Raw genomic sequence first — 22,012 nt, 5'->3', positions numbered from 1 at the left:
CTTGAACTTACTTAAAAGTGGTTATGTTGGTCTCCTTTCAATTTCATTCAGACAACTTTACAGCAGAAGTTTTGTTTGCTGTTTAAAGCAGGGGACTGGAGCTGAGGCCTGTGGGTTCTACTCCTAGCTTTGCCCTCAGTGGGTTTTTGAGAGTATTAGAATTGACGTGTAAAGGGCTTTGAGATTAATGGATGAAAAGTACTCAGCATGCCTATTTGAATGTAGGTAGAAGAAAAGGTTAACAAAGAAAGTGGAAACCATGTGGAACAGAACAGAAAGCTAATTATGTTTGAGGAAGCTCATTGTTATGTGCCAGCAAACTCAGAGGAAGCCAAGAGTTGCTTAGAAGGCCATGTAAAGAGCCAGAATGCACATGATCCAGTCACAGTGCAGGCACTATTTGAACAAGAGAAGGAACATAGGTAGCAAGATTTCAGTTTAGGTACCAGGTTGGTGGTATTTTTATTCCCTAGTCAGTCACTCATTGAAATCACTTCCTTTGAAGTGACAAACTGAAAAAGAAATTCCCAGGTGGAGGCATTGTAATGTACATTTTCATCTGGGGCAAAGTTTTAAAGGTGACTGATACCTCCATGAAAACAGAGGTTTGCATCTGAAACGCTCAGAAACCTTAACAGCTGTACAGTGTTGGGGGTGGCGACACTCACTAGAATGAAAGTCATGGTCCAGGCATTTGTGCAGCTGTTGTGCATTTACAGTTCTCCAGTGTTCCTGCTTATCACTCCATTTCACTGACATGCAAAGTACACCTCTTCATTAGTTTGTTTTAGGTGACCATTATCCCCAGGAAGAAAAACATCTCACGATAGTGTCTGGAAAGTGAGACTTGCTGACCTCAGCTACTAGATGAACTAAGCCCAGCTCTGGAATGGTATGAATTTTATCTCTGCATTTCCTGTCAATGCTTCTTCACCATAACATCAGATAGCTCACTCTCATAGTTCATTATGTTACCATGGTGATTTCCCCTGCAAAGTTAAAAATAAAATCCTGCTCTGCTGCTAAAATTTGGAGAGAACAGGACCTGTGTAATTGCCTACTAGCTCTTTCTGTATGAAAGCAGATACCAAAAATGGGTATCCTTTTACTTTGTTCCGGTTATTGAAGCTGAAAAAGGAGTGTAGCCAGAGAGCTCAACTTCTGTGTCCCCACATACTACCAATGAATCAGTCCATGCTGTTTCATTCATCTTTCTAATTGTATTGTATGCTTTGCCATGCCTCAAATTTTACTGTTTTTTTTCCCCCAAAACCCAATGTTAGAGATGTTTATGTATATGCATAACTGATGGTTAGTAATTCTTAGGCTGAGTATACTTGACAGGCAAGGTATCTTTATTTTCATGGCTATTTTTGAGCTGGAGAGAGAAGTGAAAAATATTAATCTAGTTGATTTGACTGACCTGGAATTGTACTCATGGCAAGTAGAGACTTATGCGGGCAAAAATAGAGGAAATTTACATATTTACAGGGGAGACCGATCAGAAATAAAGTTTTCTGTAGGGAGGAGACTGGTAAATTCTGTGTTCCTCTAGGGAAATCAAGGAAACAGGATAATACTGGGGGAGGGGGAAAAATTAAGACACCTATAGGTGAATAGCAAGAATCATACAAGTTTGTTTCTTAATTGATAGTGTTGCCTACAGGTTCAAAAGTGGAACAGAACATGATTCTTCTTAAATTGCACATCTGCCATATTTTGATAAAGTTAAGTGTTTTAAATACATAACTTATTGGCAGTGGTTACTTTTGCAGTAAGTACCTTCACTTTAAAATTAGTAACCATCCCATGCAAAGCAATAGTCATGCAATTTGGAATGTAGCGAGATATAAAGTAATTTGCAGTATAGGGTGGAGTTTCATGACAGCCTTACACCTCATAATACTGGAGGTTTTCAAGAGTTTCATCATTAAGTGGATCCCTGTTGGTAATAGTTCTAATTCTTGAAAAGGAGAAATTTGCAGCTCAGGACCTCTTGTGTGTTAACTGTTTGTGAATGTGGGAATGTTTCTGGTGTTCATAATTTATTGAATGTGTCAATTTTATATAGAAAAGGCCAAAATAAAGACAGTAACACTATGAAGTAGATATAGGATATTCAATATATAGTAAAGTCTAAAGAATTCCTGAGGTTAACATTTTAAGTGACAAGAACAACAAGCTGCATCCTTAGCTGATGCAAATTGTCATAACTGCAGGGAGTGCAATGGAGCTACACTGATTTACTAGCTGAGGATCTGGTCCACCATATTTAAAATTACATCCAAAAATAAAGTATGTAAGGAACATTAAGGTTGCAAATTCAAGCACTCAAGTTAGGAAATGTCAGAACTAAAGTTGACTGTACAATGTTAATTTGGCCCTCTTGTATTATGCATTAAGATATAAACCATTCCTACATGATCACAGGAGTCCTGTCTTAGAGTGAATGGGTAGTTATTCAATATTTCTTCTCCTTATTCAGGATGTGGCCCTAGGCTTATTTAATGCACACTACCCAACCCCTGCACTGAAGATAAAATTACTAATTTCCTCATGGGCATTTCTGTGATGCTGTGACCATAGTATCAGTGTTTCATAACCCTTAATGAGTTTATCCACACAGCACACCTGAGGGATTAGGTGGTACTGATCTGATTATTTTTTCTTTAATAGCAGGGGAACCAAGGCACAAGTCATAATTGTAAAAGTTGTGCACTAATTTTGGGTGCCCAGCTTGACGACACATGATTTTTCAGAGCCCTTAGTATTTTTATGGCACTTTGTGTTCAAAGCACAGCTCCAATCAACTTCAGATACAGCTCAGAGTGCTGAGCACTTCTGTAAATCTGTCCCTGGGAATCTCAAATTGAGTAAAGTGATGAAACACAGAGTTAGTGGCTACCTGTAAAAGCTTTGGTTTAAATGACTTACCTGACTTTACATAGGAAAACTGTGGCAGAGGCAGTGATAAAAATCCTGTTCTCCAGGGCAGTGTTCAGTGGCCTTAACCAGGCACAAAATAAATTACACCTAACCAGGGACATAAAAGGCAATAAGATTCTAGAAATACCTTAGGAAAAGAGAGATGAAGGAAGTGTAGATCCATTATTTAGCAGGGAAGAAGAGCTAATAACAGATGGTATCAAGAAGACTGAGGTGTTTAAGGCCTATTTTTTCTCAGTCTTCACTAAATTAATTTTTGATTAGATACTTAAACAATTAACATTAAAAAGAGAAGGAACACAAGCCCGAACAAGTTAAAGAATATTTAGAAAAGTTAGATGTATCCAAATCATCAAGACCTGATGGAATTCACCACAGGGTACTTAACTTAGCTAAAGCGATCTTGGAACCATGAGTGATTATCTTTGAGAACACCTGGGGGACAGTTGAGGTCCCAGAGGACTAGGGAAAAGCAAACATAGTATCTAGGGACCCAACATAGGACCCAGGGAATTACTGAAGCAAGGCTGACTGGTCTATACCCAGAAAGATACTGGAACCAACTAAATAATTTGTAAGCACCTGGATGAAAAGAGTTAAGCAATAACATTCATTTGGAATTAAAAATTGTTCCTGACAAATCCAACTAAATTACTACTTTGACAGGAATGCTGGCCTAGTGAATAAGGGGGAATTTGTAGACAAGTTCTTAATTTTTAGTAATTCTTATGAAAATGCCATGTAGCAGTGTTTCAAAAGCAAACCAGGTACATAATGGCCAAAGGTCCATCTAGCCCAGTATCCTCTCTTCCAACAGTGGCCAGTGCCAAGCGCCCCAGAGGGAATGAACAGGACAGGTAATCATCAAGTGATCATCCCCTGTTGCCCATTCCCAGCTTCTGGCAAACAGAGGCTAGGACCATCACCCCTTCCCATCCAGGCTAATAGCCATTGATGGACCTATTCTCCACAAATTGACCTAGTTTTTTTTTAACCCTGTTAGTCTTGGCCTTCACAACGTCCTCTGGCAAGGACGTCTACAGGTTGACTGTGCACTGTATGATTGTTTTTTAAACCTACTGCCTATTAATTTCATTTGGTGAGCCCTAGTTCATGTGTTTTGAGAAGGAGTAAATAAGACTTCCTTATTTACTTTCTTCACACCAGTCATGATTTTAGACCTCTATCATACCCTGCTCTTATCTCTCTTCCAAGCTGAAAAGTCCCAGTTTTATTAATCTCTCCTCAGATGGAAGCTGTTCCATACCCTTAATAATTTGTTGCCTTTTTCTGAACCTTTCGATTCCAATATCTCTTTTGAGATGGGGTGACCATATCTGCATGCAGTATTCAAGATGTGGGTTACCGTGGATTTATGAGGCGGCAATATATTTTCTGTCTTATCTATCCCTGTCTTAATGACTCCCAACGTTGTTTGCTTTTTTGACTGCCGCTGCACGTTGAGTGGATGTTTTCAGAGAACTATCCACAATGACTCCAAGATCTATCTTGAGTGGTAACAGCTAATTTAGATGCCATCATTTTATATGTATAGTTGGGATTGTTTTCCAATGTGCATTACTTTGCATTTATCAACATTGAATCTCATCTTCCATTTTGTCTTCCTGGGACTTAACTATCCTGAGTAGTTTTGTGTCATCTGCAAATTTTGCCACTGCACTGTTTATCCCCTTTCAGATTTATGAATGTTAAATAGGACTGGTCCCAGTACAGACCCCTGGGGCACACCACTATTTACTTCTTTCCATTCTGAAAACTGACCATTTATTCCTACTCTTTGTTTCCTATCTTTTATCCAGTTACCAATGCATGAAAGAACCTTCTCTCTTAACCCATGACAGTTGACTTTGCTAAAGAGCCTTTGGTGAAGGACCTTGTCAAAGGCTTTCTGAAAATCTAAGTACACTATATCCACTAGATCTCCCTTGTCCACATGCTTGTTGACCCCCTCAAAGAATTCTAGTGGATTGGTGAGGCATGATTTTCCTTTACAAAAACTGAGTTCCCCAACATACTATGTTCATCTAATGATTTTGTTCTTTACTACGGTTTCAACCAGTTTGCCCAGTGTTGAAGGTAAGTGAGATCTAGATGAAGTTACTTTATGGTGGGTGCACAACTGGTTGAGTAGTTTGTAAATGGCTCACTATCAAACTGGGAGGACATATCTAGTGGGGCTCCTCAGGGGTCTGTCCTGGGTCTTGTATTATTCATTCAATATTTTCATTAATGATTTGGATAAGGGAATGGAGACCATGCATATAAAATTTGCAGATGACACCAAGCTTTGAGGGGTTGTAAGCACTTTAGAGGACAGAATTAGAACTGAAAACAGCCCTTGGAAAATTGGAGAATTGGTCTGAAATCAGGATGAAATTCTATAAAGATAAGTGTACTTTGCACTGAGGAAGAGAAAAACCCAACAACTACAAAACGAGGAATACCTGGCTAGGCAGTAGTACTACTGAACATGATCTGGAGGTAACAGTGGATCACAAACTGATTGAGTCAACATTATGATGCAGTTGTAAAAAAAAAAAACAACAAAAAACACACGATTCCATATGTAAGACATGGGAGGTAGTTTTCTTGCTCCACTCTGCACTGGGGAGGCCTCAGTTGGAGTACCATATCTAATTCTGGGCACCACGCTTCAAGAAGGATATGCTCCTCTAGACTCTCCATCTTGTCCACAACAAAAGTGATAAAATGTTTAGAAAACCCTGGCCTGAGGAAAGGTTTAAAAAACTGGACATGTTTAGTCTTGACAAGAAGACTGAGAGGGGACCTGATAAGTCTTCAAATATGTTAAGGGCTGTTAGAGAACGGTGATCAACTGTTCTCCATATCCACTGCAGGAAAGCCAAAAATGTATGGGCTTAATCTGCAGCAGGGAAGACTGAGATTAGGAAAAACTATCCATTTATTAAGGATAGTGAAATACTGGACTCCATGACATAGAAGGCAATTCTGAACAGGTTAGACAAACACCTTTCAGGGATGGTCTAGCCATAACTGGTCCTGCCTCAGCACAGGGGGATGGACTAGGTGACTGTTCAGGGTTCCCTTCCAGCCCTACTTTTCTCTGAGACCATCTTTTCTTTTTCAGCAATCCACTCTTATTCATTACACACCTTTCAACTTACAAAAGAAATGTCAGGGATCCTACAGACAAGGCTTGATCACTGCACAACCCCTGATTCATCCCATAGTGCAGTTCATATGGTGCACTAAAAGTGACAAGAACAAAGATAGTATCCAATTATGTACTCAAAGACTGTATCGTAATAGGTATAAGCGGGCTGAAAAAGTTGCACAGACAGCTTTAGTTCTGGCATTTGTTAACTTGAGTCTGATTAATGCAGTTTGTTATGTAAATTTCTCAATACTTAAGACTGAAACAAATTCTATCTTATGGAACCATACTGACTTCCAGTTTGGTTCACCAGCAGGGTTCAGACCTTTAGATCTGCTCCAGGCCTCCACCACTTGAGCAAATTGCCTAGCAGTAGTAGGCTGTTATCTTCTCTAGTTCTGCCACTAGATGGGAATGATACAGTATTTTTGACAGAGGAAAGTAGAGACTCAGCACTCTCAAGTTCAATTCTAGATTGTAAAAGGGAGTTGTTAGACACTTCTGCCCTTGTACCTCAGTCCATCCCCCACTCTTCACATCCAGTTGCCCACCTCATTCCTCTGGCTGCTGCCCCATCACACTAGCCTCCTATCCACCACCTCCCCCCAGCTCCCGGGTTCCTGCTTCCCCACTCCCTCTGCAACTGTTCAACTTCCCTCACCCTCCCACTGCTCCTATCTACCACCAGAGCACCACTTCACTCCTGTCCACTCTCCCTCTGCTCCTATCTAACACCCCTGGCCATGCCTCAGCTCTTGCTCCCCTCCACCTTTTGTTCCCTCCCTTTTCTGACTCCTGTAATCCCCTCTCCTCTTGTTTTCCTGGTTTCCCATCCATCCAGTCTTCACCTCTCTGAATTCAAAGCAGACCGCTCCTCCTTCCTTCTCAGTGGCAGTAGGACCATTGAGTGTACAGGAGAAAGCATCTGCTCTTGTGCCTAGTGCTACAGTAGCCTCTGGCAGGGAAAGAAAAGCCCTGCTTAGGCCTTGCAGCCCTGGGATGGAATATGAGCCGTCCAGTTACATATAGGAGCTGTGTGGGGTGGAGCATGCGCAGGACAAAGAATCTTTGGAGAATTTCACTGCCAAACTCTAGCAGGTCTCTACTGAGCACAAGTGAGACTTTTCAGAAGCTTATAACTTGCCCAGTTTGGGCATTTTTTCCCCATGGAAATAGCAAAAGGCACATGCCTGACACTGGGATAATTCCTCCTGCCAAACTTAAGTCCTTGAACCAATGCAGAGATTCTCAACAAAATAGTTTTAAATGTTCCCCCTGATTTCAATATTCAGAAACAGCAGAACTGGTTTAGCAAAACTTAAAAAATAAATCCTAAAACAAGTTGGAAGCAGATATCCAGCATGAAGTGTCAGCTTCAACAGTTAGTTTGGCAAACATAAGCAACCATACGCACACTAGCATAGTGAATAACAGGGAAAATGTAGGATCAGAAGCTAAAACAGGGAAAGAATGAGTTAAAAATTACTTAGACAAATTAGATGTCTTTATGTCACCAGGGCTTGATGAAATGCATCCTGTAATACTCAAGGAGCTGACTGAGGAGATCTGAGCCATTAGCGATTATCTTTGAAAAGTCATAGAAAACGAGAGGTTCCAGAAGACTGGAAAAGGGCAAATACAGTGCCAATCTATAAAAAGGGAAATAAGGACAACCTGGGGATTTACAGACCAGTCAGTTTAACTTCTGTCCCTGGAAAGACAATGGAGCAAATTAAGCAATCAATTTGCAAACATCTAGAAGATAAGGTGACAAGTGACAGCATGGATTTGTCAAGAACAAATGGTGTCAAGCCAGCCTGATCACTTCCCCCTATCCATAAGGCTTGTTACCCTATCAAAGGAAACTATAGACATGGTATATCTTGACTTTACTAGAGCTTTTGATTAGGGTTGTCAATTAATTGCAGTTAACTCATGTGATTAACTCAAAATTAATCACAATTGCACTGTTAAACAATAAAATACCAATTGAAATTAAATATTTTTCTACATTTTCAAATAGTTATTTCTATAACACTATAGAGTACAGTACTCACTTTATATTTTTACTACAAATTGCCCTGTAAAAATAAGATAGTATTTTTCAATTTGCCTCATACAAGTACAGTAGTGAAATCTCTATCACAAAAGTTGAACATACAAATGTAGAATTATGTACAAAAAAAACTGCATTCTTTTATTTTTCAACTGAAAACTTAAGAGCCTAGAAGTCCACTCAGTCCTAATTCTTGGTCAGCCAATCACTCGCACAAACAAACTTGGTTACAATTTGCAGGAGATAATGCTGCCCACTTGTTTACAATGTCACCTTAAAGTGAGAACTGGCATTTGCATGGCACTGTTGTAGCCGATGTTGCAAAATTTGTGCCAGATGTGCTAAAGATTCATAGGTCCCTTCATCTTCAACCACCACTCCATAGGACGAATCCATGCTGATGATGGTTCTGCTCAATAACAATGCAAAGGAGAGCGGTCTGATGCATGTTCGCTTTCATCATGAATCAGATGCCACCAGCAGAAGAGTTTCTTTTTTGGTGGTTCAGATTCTGTAGTTTCCATATCAGAGTTCTTTTAAGACTTCTGAAAGCATGCTTCACACCTCATCCCTCAGATTTTGGAAGGCACTTCTGATTCTTAATCTTGGGTTGAGTGCCGTAGAGATTTTTAGAAATATCAAATTGGTATCTTTGCATTTTGTCAAATCTGCTGCTAGTGTTCTTAAAATAAACATGTGCTGGGTCATCCTCCGAGACTGCTATAAAATGCAATATATGGCAGAATACAGGTAAAACAGAGCTAAAGACACAGTTCTCCCGCAAGGAATTCAATCAAATTTAATTAAGGCATCCTCTGGAATGGTGGCCAAAGCATGAACAGGCATACAAATGTTTAGCATATCTAGTTTGTAAATACCTTGCAATGCTGGCTGCAAAAGTGCTATGCAAATGCCTGTTCTCACTTTCTGGTGACATTGTAAATAAGAAGTGGGCAGCATTAGCTCCTGTAAATGTAAACAAACTTGTTTGTCTTAGCGATTGGCTGAACAAGAAGTAGGACTGAGTAACTTGTAGCCTCAAGTTTTGTTTTTGAGAGCAGTTATGTAAGAAAAAAATCCACATTTGTAAGTTGCACTTTCATGATAGAGATTGCACTACAGTAATTGTAAAAGTATTCAATTCACCTTGTACAGTGCAAATTTTTAATAAATATAAAGTAAGCACTATATTTTGTATTCTGTGTTGTAATTGAAATCAGTATATTTCAAAATGTAGAAAACATCCAAAAATATTTAAATATAAATGGTATTTCATTAACAAAATTAAATCACAATGAATTGAATGATTGTGTTAAATTGCTTGACAGACCTACTTTTGATATCATCGTACATGACCTCAAACTAGGGAAATCCAACCTAGATGGAGCTACTATAAGGTGGGTGCAAAACTGGTTGAAAAACCATTCCTAGAGAGTAGTTATCAGTGGTTCAGTCAAGCTGGAAGGGCATATCAAGTGGGATCCTGCAGGGACTGGACCTGGGTCCAGTTCAATATCTTCATCAATGATTTAGATAATGGCATAGAGAGTACACTTCTAAAGTTCGTGGATGATACCAAGTTGGGAGGGGTTGCAAGTGCTTTAGAGGATTCAAAATGATCTGGACAAATTGAATTTTATCCTATTTACTCCAGAACATTTCTTCAGTAAGAACAAATGCAAAGATTGTTCCTTCCATTTAGGAAGGAATAATCAGTTTCACACCCAAATACAAAATGGGAAATGACTGCCTAGGAAGGAGTACTGCAGAAAGGTATCTGGGGGTCATAGTAGACCACAAGCTAAATGAGTCAACAGTATAACTATCACTTTTTTTTTTTTTTGCAAAACATCGTTCTGGGATGTATTAGCAGGAGTGCTGTAAGCAAGACACAAGTAGTAATTCTTCCGCTCTACTTGGCACTGATTAGGCCTCAACTGGAGTATTGTGTCCAGTTCTGGGTGCCATATTTCAGGAAGGATGTGGACAAATTGGAGAGTCCAGAGAAGAGCAACAAATGATTAAACATCTAGAAAACATGACCTACAAGGGAAGATTGGAAAAAATTGTGTATTTAGTCTGGAAAAGAGAAGACAGAGGGGACATAACAGCTTTCAAGTACTTAAGATTGTTACAAGGAGGAGGGAGAAAATGTTCTTAACCCTTTGAGGATAGGACAAGAAGAAATGGGCTTAAATTGCAGCAAGGGAAGTTTAGGTTGGACATTAGGAAAAACTTCCTAATAGTCAGGGTGGTTAAGCACTGGAATAAATTGCCTGTGGAGGTTATGGAATCTCCAGTGATGGAGATTAAGAACAGGTTAGATAAACACCTGTCAAGGATGGTCTTGATAATACTTAGTCCTGCCATAAGTGAAGGAGACTGGACTAGATGACCTCTCGAGGTCCCTTCCAGTCCTGTGATTCTGTGACATTACTTAAAAAAACAAACTCACGCCCATGATCTCAGACAGAGTGGGCCTGCTCCTGCTTCCATTGTAGTCAACTGGAAAATACTCAGGACATGTCTGCCCAGTGCTTTAACTTACACCAAAGGCATATAAATATTTGCCTGCACAAGCATGGTGTGCACTAACTGGCCTTTGTGGACCCTGCTGACATGCACTTTAAAAGTTCCTTAGTGCAGGGGTTTTCAACCTTTTTCTTTGAGGCCCCTCCAATATGCTTTAAAAACTCCACAGTCCAGCTGTGCCACAACTGTTTCTTTGTATAAAAGCCAGGGCCGGTGTTAGTGAATAGCAAGGAAGGCAATTGCTTGGGGCCACACAGCCTAGGGAACACCATAAAGCTAAGTTGCTCAGGCTTAGCTAAATTGATTCTGCTCTGATTGAATTAATTGGGAGCAGGATTGGGCCCTCCATCACTAACATGAAGTCTGATAGAGTATATCAGTTTGAATTATTTCTATCCTTTTTATGTTAAGAACTCTAATGTAGAGCTCACATTCAGGCGGAAAAAAATCTAGAAAATGAATTTTTATCTCCAGGCTAAGCTGCAGCAGTGAACAGGGTACTATAATGAAACCTATTTATATGCCTGTCATACAAAGAAACCTTTTCTGAAGGAAATGGATGAGTGTTTATTTGCAAAAATGATAGTCTGACAAAAGTACTGAATTTCACTTTTAGATGCATGGGAGAAGTAGGTTTTAGCTTCCCTTGTCAGAGGAAAAAAATCCATATGTAAGTCATACCAGCTGAAAGTCTCAGAAAGCTAGTATGAATCTTTGTGGAAGGATGTGACTTAGAGTCTAAGGGAGTGGTTTAAGATCATGAATAAACTGTCAGCTTGCATTTTCAGCAAAAATAAGTCAAAAGAAGCTTATCTTCTATTGTCAATGTATTAGACAGTGTGTGCTATATCTGTGTGGAAAGCTGCATTTAAGTCAATTCTCTCTATAATTTGTATAAGTGAATTACACTGTGTGTAGACTGTCAGTTGCTGATATTGGGCCTGATTCTGCAGCCTCTCCAAATCTCGAACTCTGCTGGGAAGTCAAAGGGTCTCTAAACAGCTACAAACAAACCCCACCATCACAAAAACAAGCAAACAACCAAATAGCAAATAAGGTTAAAATAAACACAAAGGAAAAGAGAACCTATAGGCAGTTTTTATCGGGATATTGGCCTCTGTTACTTCAGAGGGCCTTGAAAGCATCCTCATGCACCTCAGAGTTCACTGGGTTCCCAGTGCAAGTTGGTCTCTTTCCCCTTCTTAACTCAACTCAGGGACCCATGTCCTCCTTCTGCAAAGGCTGAGGCACAGTTAGCTGTCAGACCTCCAGCTCCCTGTTCCCTTCCCAGGGTTGTCCCCTTCTGAACTACTTAACTCCTCCTCCAGTTCTGGCATGATTTGCAGGTGTTGTATGGGGGGCACTTGAGACCAAAGCAGTTCCTTAACTCTTTCATGCTGGTGGGGGCTTCTATATCCCATCACAGTATGATTGCATTGGTATAACTTAAGAGTTTAATTTGGCTCTACGGCCTTTCCAGGTAGTCAGAAAAATGAATATTAAAATAAAAAATTGCATGAAATTTACTTCCAATAGTGATTTCTTTGTTTTAAAGAGTAGAGGCTTCTATATAGTGCAATTTAACGTGTGGCATGCTGGGGTGTAAATCTGCAGTACTCTTGCCTGCCATGAACTAAATGGCCATATGGATCCTTCTAAACTAAAAGTTCCAGGATGTATTGTGATCAGAGGTAGAGAGATAGAATAACCAAATAAATGTCTTAGGCCAGGTTTTCATTTACACTTATGTCAAACCAGAATAAGTCCAATGATTTCAGTGGAGTTATTCCAGTTTTACACAAGTGTAACAGAGCAGAACTTGGCTTTTGTTTATTAAATAGCCTATTTTGGTACCTAAACAATGCAGGCAATGCTGCTCTTTGAATAGAAAGTCCATCTCAGACTTAAATACTTGCTAAGTCTCTGAATACTTGCTGGTAAGCCAAGTGCTGCCATGTGACATTGTTTATCCAGAAATCATCTCAATTTTTCCATTGCAAGCCAAGAACTATTTAGAGAACAGCAGGTGAGGTTAGCAATAACTGTGTACTGATCATATCCAGTTACCGTTCACTAAGATTCAATGCTGAATTTTAACTATTTAGTTTAGAGAGGGTAGTTATGACCAGTCTTGTGAAAGGGGAGAGGGGGACTAAGGACCAATGACTATCCCTCAGAGGAAGGACTCCCTGAGGGGAGTGCCTACAGCAGAACTATCCAAAGGGAGGAAAGAAAATGAGGGAGGAGCTATGACCACACTGTCATAAACAGATAGCTAAGGGTTAATGTCTCTTTCACCTAAAAAAAAAAAAAAAAAGTAACCTGAAGCACCTGACCAGAGGACCAATCAGGAAACCAGACTTTTTCAGATCTGGGTGGAGGGAAGTTTGTGTGTGAGGCCTTTGTTCTTGGGTTTTCTGCCTGTACTCTCTCGGCTGTGAGAAGTGATTTCTATTTCCTGCTTTCTAATCTTCTGTTTCCAAGTTGTGAGTGCAAAGATAGTTTGTTGTTTTGTATTTACATGTCTATAGTTGCTGGAGTGCTTTGAATTGTATTCTTTTTGAATAAGGCTGTTTATTCAATATTCTTTTAAGCAAATGACCCTGTATTTGTCACCTTAATACAGAGAGACCATTTTTATGTATTTTTTCTTTCTTTTAAGACCTGTTGGAGTTTTTCTTTAGTGGGGAACTCCAGGGAATTGAGTCTGCAGCTCACCAGGGAATTGGTGGGAGGAAGAAGTCAGGGGGAAATCTGTGTGTGTTAGATTTACTAGCCTGACTTTGCATTCCCTCTGGATGAAGAGGGAAGTGCTTGTGTTTCCAGGACTGGAAATAGAGAGGGTGGAGTCCCTCTGTTTAGATTCACGGAGCTTGCTTCTGTCTCTCTCTCCAGGAACACCTGGAGGGGGGAAGGGAAAAGGTTTATTTCCCTTTGTTGTGAGACTCAAGGGATTTGGGTCTTGGGGTCCCCAGGGAAGGTTTTTGGGGGGACCAGAGTGCCCAAAACACTCTAAATTTTTGGGTGGTGGCAGCTTTACCAGGTCCAAGCTGGTAACTAAGCTTGGAGGTTTTCATGCTAACCCCCATATTTTGGACGCTAAGGTCCAAATCTGGGACTAGGTTTATGATACACACCCATGCCCCTTTGCACTGCAAGTAGTGGCTAAAGAACCAGAATTTTTTGCTTACACCTTTGATTCTACAATGAACCTTGTCTTAAATGACCAAAGGACCACCCCTCCCTCTCTCCCTGCAAAAAAATTGGTTGCTTAATGAAAGGTGGAGAACTGGGCTTATGTAGGGATGTTTTGTAAGAACAGACTTTTTTTTTTTGCAAAGGTTTAACTATATTTGTTACCTAGGTGCATCGGAGCAGCAATATACCAAAGGATACTGGCTCCCCTAGGCTCAACTTGACTCACTCGCTTCATACAATAAAGAAGCAGCACTGGGGAAACAGAGGCAGATTCTTACAAACTTAACTCCAAGCATGATTGAGCTCATATTGTTAAAGGGATAGAAAATGTCCAATGCAGATTTGCTCAGATCTCTTCAATATTCTCAAAGCTTTTAGCAATTCCCAGTGTTTATATTCCACTATTAAATATTTCCCAAGACAACTTGATTATTTGGCTAAGTGCAGCTGAAGGATACTATTAGATTTAGTACAGTGCAGGAATACCTTACATCTTTGTCTTAGAAAGACATGGTGGGTTAATAATTCAAGAATTATTGTTTTACTAACCTTAAATATCACAGCATTCCTAAGAGGGAAATATTTTACTCATAGGTTCATTGATACAGAAGGATTGTAGGTGACTTGCCCAAGGTCAGACATCAAATCAGTAATATAGCCAGGACTAGAACCCAAGCCCTGACTCCAACCTGCTGCTGCTATAGTCATTAGACAACTCTTCCTCCATTATAATTTTAGTAATTGTGACCCTGAAGCTAGCTTTCCATTATGAAGCCAGTTACCCATGTTACTCTCCCCTGAAAGGAGACTAGACCACTTGAAATTTCACAACTCATCCTAGAGTAGGAATTTTCTGGGATGTTTGGAGTGAATCAGAAATAAGTTGTCAAGTTATAGGGCCAAATTCAACACTTCACTATTGTCACTCTACTGGTACACTGGAGTAACTCCATTGATTTTTATGCTGTCCTTTTTGGCTTACTACTGCAGAAGAGCACTCCTATTAATGCAGGCACGTGTTCTCCTGCCTGTGGCTGTTTGTTTGTTGTATTAACAGTAATACTCTGTGCCTGTGCTGTGGAAGGCCAAAACCTTAAGATGAAGTTATTTTGTTGTTGGAAGAGACCAACTGGGAGAATGAGAGTAAAAACTGGAGGGATGAAGATGGGGAATGAAAGAACCCCATCAAGGCAAAGAAGGGAGAAAAAACATATGAAAAAGGAGGAAGAGAAAAAGATATTGAAAAGAATAGTGAGATATCAAAGAGATGAAAAAGTAAATGAAGAATGGAGTTCAAGGAGGTAGGGTTAGAAGAAAACCTTGGGGTAGAGATGGAGAGGAGGGGTCCACAGAGGAGATGAAGCTGAGAAGGAAGAACACTGGAACAGATGGGAAGAAAGAAATACAAAGTCAGGAAAAGGGAATGGGGAAATAAGAACAAAGGAAAAAAAGAAAACCAAATACTGTAGTAGAAGATGATGGCCTAAAAGTTTAGTGTAAACGTATTAGAATTCATTTCATGCTACCTCAGAATATTGTTTGCAGATCAAGAAGTGTCTTACAGTCAGAAACTGTTGTATTACTTACTGTAAATAGGAACAGAAAATACTACCGTCTTTCAGTGGAGATGAAAAACATTGAGAATGTCCTGCAGAGTAGCTCTAAATTGGGAACATGAATTGACTGTGAAACGAATTCCCATTGAAAGCTTTTATTAACCCAGCCACAAAGTGAATGGGGGGACTCCAGCAAAAACCAGCCATGCCTCCCACCCTCTTTTACCCGTTCTTCAGTTTACGGAAGTAATGCAAGTAACTGGAATAAACATATACATTGTTTCCTTTAATCTGGAATGCTGATGTCTTAGTTCTTTGAATTGGCAGCATAACTAATCTTTCCACTAGAAGAGAGACTATTTCAAGGTATCATTGAAAAGAAAGTAGGTGGGAACCTCAGAAGCAGAAACCAAAAACTGAGCCTGAAAAATGTGGCCTTTTTAATCCCTACTAGAAAAATGAAGCAGTTAACTTCTGAAGATGGTTAACTCTTGATCACAAGCTCTTATTTCAAGTGTACGTGAAATAAGATTAATCAGAGCTAGATTCAGGTGCTTTGCAGATTTCACTGTAGCTATGATCATTTCACATGCCATCTAGTTCTAAAGTAAAAAATTAGGAAGTTAGATTATTATATTAATTTAATATAAGATAGATAATTGTGGGACAATATGAGAATGTCAATGTGCCTTGTTTTATGATGCCTTCCCCCGCAGTTCTCTAGGAATGCTCTTTCTGAGAGATGGTGTACAGGCCGCTACCCTCAAGTCTTTCCTGAAAATTTAAGTCTACCAGGACTGTGGGTCACAGCTGGCCTCTGCAATGCCCACCTGTGGCCCACCATGGCACTATTCACCCTGCCTCAGTTCCCTTTCCCCATCCCAGGGAAACTCTCTCAGCACCACCCATTAAGGTACTGGTAACAGATTTAGGCCCCGATCCACAAAGGGACTTAGGCATTGCAACACTCAGCATTACAATGCCTAATTTTAAGCACCTTGAAAATCACTAGACTCCACAAGCCCTGGGTTAGGTGCCTAGGCTCCCCCATACAATCATAGAGAGAGAGGCTCCTTAGAATGGGATTCATAAAAGCCATTGTGCTAGGCAAGGACCTGCCTGAACTAGCCAATAGCAGGGGTCTGTCCTAAGACCCACCCTTCTGGGACTTAAACACCTATCTCCACTCATGATCCACAGCCAGAACCCTCTCCTAGGGCCAGAAATCTACACCATTTCTTACCAGAATACCAGGGACATGCACTTAATTCCACACAGAACAGCCAGGGTATGAGTCATCCCTTATCAGAATGGTGTAATGGAGAATGCATGTGGGACTGAGTAATTCACCACAATATTTGGGAAATTAAACTACCTGCTGAGCCTAGCTGATTTATAGTTGGTGCTCCTGGAATAACACCCTATATCTGGATAGGGATAGGAAATTAATGGACACTCTGGCCATTAGAGCCCCCGCAGCTTCAGTGTAAGTTGAAACAAGGAGAGGTTGTCAAGGTTCATGACAACATTTGTTGGGAAGGCATGGGACTAGGAACAACCCTAGCAGAGCACCTGATTTTCCAGGCTAATAGTTGCGTATATGTTAAGAACTCCATTTTGCAAGAGATGCATTTTAATCTTACTACTGCTGCAGGCAGCTAGATTATCTATCGGCCTGCAAACCAAGTCTTACAGTTAACCCTTAGGTTCCAAATACCCTTTAATTGGACTATTTTTGTACCTAATTGATTCCTAAATCTGCTTTCTCTCTTACCAGAAGTACAGAAAATCTCTGAATTACAAGGTCAAATTCATGTACTCCAAAATATATATCAAATTGAAAAGCATGCTTTCCATACCGCCCACAGAACATTTCTGTTGTGTACCAGTTATGATATCACATTATGTAATTAAGGCTCTGGAATAACCCCATCATAGAATTATATTGCGAATGTTGATAATTTATTGTTAAGAGGTAATAATGGAAATAGCTTTCATATTCATACTAATCATGTATTTCCATTACCACCAACCAAAACTTGTAAGGTTGATCTCGCTAATCTGGAAACAGAAATACAATGTCTAATGAAAAAAGAGATTTAACAATATTATTTGTTCTATAAGCACAAAATGGGGGAACGTGGAAGCAGAATTAAGAGACTCCTCTAATTCTAACATGAGAGTTGTGTGAGATGCTGTTTTCGCCTCCACTTTAGCTTTCTTGCCTCGCTTTAGTGATAAGGATGGAATGCTGATTTAAGCAGAAACCTTGAGATAAGGTAGTATCTGAAGGAAGTTTGTATAAACAAAGGATAAACCGCTAGCCATTGATGCATGTAATGGGAAGATATAAATACTTGCTTTATATTGCTTATAAAGCAGAGACCTGCCTGGGAAGGGGGAATCCCTGGTCATGCACACTATCCCCCTTGCAATTGCTTGAGAATAAACTGTCTCTGACATGTTGCACACACATGCAGAGTGAGGACTGGTTTTCTTCCACAATTCTTCTGCTCACTTCTGTAGCTGTATCTGGGTAATAGGTCTGCCTGTTCAGCCACCCTCTTCTGACTCTTGCTCATGCTACAGGTCCTGCCATGCTCCAGGAGCTATAGTGCTTCCTCTGTGTGAGTTAGGGTGTTTCCTGTTCGTGGTTTGGCCTTCTAGCCAAGTCACTATAGTTTTCCCCTTCAGGGTAGCCATATTCCTCTGTACCAGCTGTCTGGCTGGCATCTCCCACAATCCTGTGCCACTTCCCCATGGCTGGTAGGGGAACTCAAACCCACCCTCTACACTGGGTTCCATCCTGGGACCCTATAACAAGCAGCCAAGGTCTACACAGTTCCCTTTCTTGCTGCTGTTTCCCCTGGGCTTCTTCCTACCCTGCCTTTTCAGGTTCTCTTTCCCCACAACTTCTCTGGGGTTGGCCCTTTCCATCAGGATCCCAGGGCTTTTACTTGGATTTTATTGAAATTATTTCTACTCACCTTTTTGTGCCCAGACAGTGACTACAGCCACCTTGTGCCCTCACTGCTTGGCTTTATACTAACCCCACCTGCTCTGAATCAGCTGGGCTCTATCCTCAGTAAAGAATTGCTTATCAAGCCTAATCCTCCCACAGGTTAACTGGCCCCTTCTGTGCCTCATTAGCCCTTTCCTGGATAGTGTGGGGGTGAATACCCCATCACAAACAGCCATACTGGGTCAGACTAATGGTCCTTCTAGCCCTGTATCCTGACTCTCTGACAGTGGCCAAGCTTAGGGACACCTAGAGCATGATATTGCATCCCTGATCATCTTGGCTAGTAGTCACTGATGGACCTATCCTCCATGAATTTATCTAATTTGTTTTTTAACCCAGTTATTCTTTTGGCCTTCACAACATCTCCTAGCAACGAGTTCCACAGATTGACTGTGCATTGTGTGAAGAAGTACTTCCTTATATTTGTTTTAAACCTGCTGCCTATTAATTTCATTGGCTGACCCCTGGTTCCTGTGTTATGTGAAGGGGTCAGTAACAATGTCCTATTCACTTTCTCCACAGTATATATGATTTTATAGACCCCTTTCATATCTCCTCCTTTCTAAGATGAACAGTCCAAGTCTTTTAAATCTCTCCTTATGTGGAAGTTGTTCCATTTCCCTAATCATTTTCATTGCCCTTCTCTGTAGCTTTTCCAAATTCTAACATATCTTGTTTGAGATGAGGTGACCAGAACTGTAGACGTATCATGGATATAGCAGCATTATGCTATTTTCTGTCTTATCTATCCATTTCATAATGATTCCTAACTTTGTTAGCTTTTTTGACTGCCACTGCACACTGAGTGGATTATTTTTTGAGAGAACTATCCATAATGATTCTAAAATCTTTCTTGAATGGTAACAGTTAATTTAGATCTCATCATTTTGTATGGGTAGTTGAGATTATTTTTTCCAATATGCATTACTTTGCATTTATCATCACTGAATTTCATCTGCCATTTTTGTTGCACGGTCAGTTAATTTAGTGAAATCCCTTTGTTACGCTTCGCAAACAGCTTTGGATTTAACTATCTTGAATAATTTTGAATCATCTTCAAATTTGCAACCTCACTATTCATCCCCTTTTTCATATCATTTATGAGTATGTTGAACAAGACAGGTCCCAGTACAGCTCCTTGGGGGACCCACTTTTACCTTTCTCCTTTCTGAAAACTGACCATTTATTCCTAACCTTTGCTTCCTATTTTTTAACCAGCTACTGTCCATGAGAGGACCTTTCCTCTTATCCCATGACTGTTTACTTTGCTTAAGAGCCTATGGTATGTAACCTTGTCAAAGGCTTTCTGAAACTCCAAATATATTATATTGACTAGCTGCTCCAAATAACAGTCATTTATCGTGATCAGGAAACTTTATCTCTGCATCCCGTCCTGAGGTGACATGTGCCCAGTCAATATGGGGGTAGTTGAAATCCCCCTTTATTATTGAGGTTTTTATAGCCTCTCTAATCTCCCTGAGCATTTCAGTCACATCACTGTCCTGGTCAGGTGGTCACTAGTATATTCCTACTGCTATACTTTTATTATTCAAGCATGGAATTTCAATCCATAGGGATTCTATGGTAGTTTGGTTCATTTAAGATTTTTACATTTGACTCTATGCTTTCTTTCACATATAATGTATTTCCCCCACCAGCACAACCTATTCTTTCATTCCTATATATATGTTGTACCCTGATATTACCATGTCCCATTGATTATCATCATTCCACCAAGTTGACCAAAACCAAATCTAAAATGGCATGACCTCTTGTTGGTTCAGTGACTATTTGGTGAAGAAATCTGTCAGGAAAATCTGGGCCCTACTATTATTATTAACATTTGTCTTCCAGTCTGGGTAACTGACTGAGACAGCAGTGTGCATGCACAGAGACAGAAACATAAATACCTAGGAAATGTCTACAGTGAAAATGTAGGAGCCAAGTGTACTTAGGTGCCTACAGGGTTAGGCAGAAGCTGAGCATGGTTTTGTGGACTGCAATAGCAACTAAAACTGGGATTTAGGTACCTAAGTCCCTTTGTACATCTGTGCCTTAGACAACAGTCCCAAATGGAACTTAAATAAAAGAGTATCCCACTCCTTCTGGGCTCAGCTCTTAGTTTTTCCCCTGTTCGCCTACAGAGTGCTGCCTCAGAGTTTTCCTGTCTGGGAGTCTCCCATCTACCAAAGCCAACCTCCCTACTCCTCCAGGCCATCTACCTGAGAGTAGCCCTTTTCTAGGGCCTACCAGAAGAGCCAACCACCCTTCTGTAGCTCCCCTCCCAACCTGAGCTGTCACAGCCCTTTGTAGGCATCCCATGACTCCCTCTGCATCTAGTAATTGAACAGGGCCATCTGATCCCTAGTCCATCAAGATCAGCTGGGATAGTAGCTGATCTCTCACAGGAGGATCATTTCCTTACAGGGCCAGTCAGCCTGTGACATTCCTACAGAAAAATAGCTGCCTAGCTGGAGATTATTATATATATATATTTTAAAGCAAAGAAACTAACACACAATTCTATTATCAAGACATGGGCACAAATCACTGTGACCCTTCCTCTTGTATGATGTACATCTTTCCCTCACCTTTTTTCTGTTTGAGCTTTTAGACTATAAAGTACTTTAAGGCATGGATCATGCTTTCCAATGTGTTTGTATAGTGCCTAGCTTTTTTGGTGGTCTCTCTGTAAATAAATAAATAATAAAACCTTTCCAGACTCACTCTTAAAAATATTAACACCATGATTATCAATATGTGGAGAAATTGTCGTCTTCTGTTTCAGGTTCTGAAATGCCCAGAGAGCAATAACATTGGTTTTATTTCTTTTCCTATTTTCTTCTCTATTGAGTTTTTCTTTTGTGCCTGGAATATTATGTTCTAGCTACCCTGTCCCCAGGAAACTGGTTTCTCTGTTGGAGGCATTTTATCTGTACAGAGTTACCCCTCTGTTTGCAGAAGAAAGTAGAATGCTCTGTAAAGCCTCAGCAGCCATATGCTAACCTCCAAGATACCACTATTTCATGCTTCGTTTGACCAAGGAATTTGCACAGTACCCAGGACAATTATCTGTGCAGTCAACTTCTTTAGTTCTTGGCCTCCCCATTCTTAAGAGTAGTCTGTGCTGGTTCCTTGAGATGGACTGAGCATGATTTTGTGTAAGTTTGACTTAGGTTTTGGAAAACTAAAGGTATTTCAGATCCCGGGTTTCATTATTTGAACCCCCAAAATTCAGTGAGAGGAGGGGTGGTATAAAAAAAGGAGGGTTGTAATGAGCAAATCCTGGTGGACAGGAAGGACGCCAGGGTTTTTGGCGCTGTAGCGAGGCGGTGTGGCTCCCCCCCCACCCTCAGGGAGGGCTGAGCCCCGCCGGACACCTAAGAGGGCAGGGCTACAGAGCAGTGATCCCGCCCATCAAAGGGTCAGATGGCAACCCGGAAGTATAAAAGCAGGCCATCAGAGCTCAATTGGAGCCCAGCCACCATCGGGAGCAGACCTGCTAGAGGGAGCTTGTGATTGGGAAGCCACTGGGGCCCAGGGCA

This window comes from Gopherus evgoodei, chromosome 2 (assembly GCF_007399415.2).
Source record: "Gopherus evgoodei ecotype Sinaloan lineage chromosome 2, rGopEvg1_v1.p, whole genome shotgun sequence".
In the NCBI taxonomy this organism is placed as follows: Eukaryota; Metazoa; Chordata; order Testudines; family Testudinidae; genus Gopherus; species Gopherus evgoodei.
Note: the sequence above shows the minus strand (reverse complement) of the source record.